This window comes from Monopterus albus, unplaced genomic scaffold, assembly GCF_001952655.1.
Source record: "Monopterus albus unplaced genomic scaffold, M_albus_1.0 scaffold12.1, whole genome shotgun sequence".
NCBI lineage: Eukaryota > Metazoa > Chordata > Actinopteri > Synbranchiformes > Synbranchidae > Monopterus > Monopterus albus.
Window position 1 is genome coordinate 1,649,473 of NW_018127892.1, and position 1,338 is coordinate 1,650,810.

The following is a 1,338-nucleotide window of genomic DNA, read 5'->3' on the forward strand; positions in this document are numbered from 1 at the left end:
AACTTGAAGACAGTTGTCATTTTCCCCTGAAGTGACAGATTGAGTTCATTGAGCAGGCTAAATAGTCGCACAAGTAAGCCAGTTTTGGCGCTCAAGTGACCGAGATGTAACCGAGAGAATGCGGTCATTTTTCAAAATAAAAGATCGTTCAGACTCAGATAATAAATAAAACGGAAATAATTAATGATTTCTTGTGCGGCCCGGTACCAATTGATCCACGGACCGGTACCGGTCCGCGGCCCGGGGGTTGGGGACCACTGCTTCAAATGACCTGGAGCAGTTGGCAAAAGAAGAGTGGTCCAAAATTGAGCTGGAAGAAACTCACTGATTGTTACAGGAAGACACTGATTTCACTTATTTTGTCCAGAGGGTGTGCTACCAAATATTAAGCTACGGGAGTCAACAATTCTGTCCAGTCCATTTTTGGAGTTCTGTGTGGAACAGATCAGATTTGGCCTTTTTTTGTTGTTGTTCCAATATGAACAAAAGACATAAACATGAGAATACCAAAGAATTTGTGTCTGGTACAATCTTCTGGGAGAAGTGGTGTGTTATCTGACAGAAATGCCGGGGTGCCAATACTTTGGCCATGACCGTATAGTGTCCATCAATGGTGAATTAAGTGCACACAGATCTGCAAAGCATCCAGGAAAATGCTTTAGAAACTGGCATGAGGTATACATGTTACACCAAGTACTGCAGTTCTAGGTCCTATGAAATGGTATAAGGCAAATTTCACCCAAAATATCAAGAAAAGCAAAAGGTGTAACTAACAATGGCCCTGTTGTATTTAGTGTTTCCCACTAAGTGACTACAGGTATGTGCCAAAAAAATTAGAATATCGAGGGAAAGTCCATTATTTCACAAAATTAGAATATTTCATGTGACTAATAAAAAATAAATAAATAAATAAATTAAAAAAAGGATCTTAAACACATGTTGGCCTTCTGAAAAGTGTGTTAATGTACTGTATTATGTCCTCAGTACTTTGTTGGACCTCCTTTTGCACCAATTACTGCATCAAGGCAGCGCGGCATGGAGGCGATCAGCCTGTGACACAGTTGAGGTGTTATGGTAGCCCAAGTTGCTTTGATATTGGCCTTCAGCTCGTCTGCATTTCGGGGTCTGTGTTCCCTCATCTTCCTCTTGACAATACCCCATAGATTTTCAATGGGGTTTAAGTCAGGCGAGTTTGCCGGCCAATCAAGTACAGTTATTCCATGGCTATTAAACCAGGTACTGGTTCTGATCACACCTCCCTGCTGGAATGTGATCTACACCGGGGGTCTGTGTGTATGTGTGATGTTAATTTGTATGTTAAACTGGCCAAGTGGTCAT

At 41.6% G+C, this 1,338-nt stretch overlaps 1 protein-coding gene across 1 annotated transcript in view; it reads right to left on the reverse strand.

Moving 5' to 3' along the window:
• Window positions 1–1,338, reverse strand: part of hk2 (hexokinase 2) — a 36,410-nt gene that overhangs the window by 33,492 nt on the left and 1,580 nt on the right. The gene's annotated exons all lie outside the window — the stretch shown is intronic.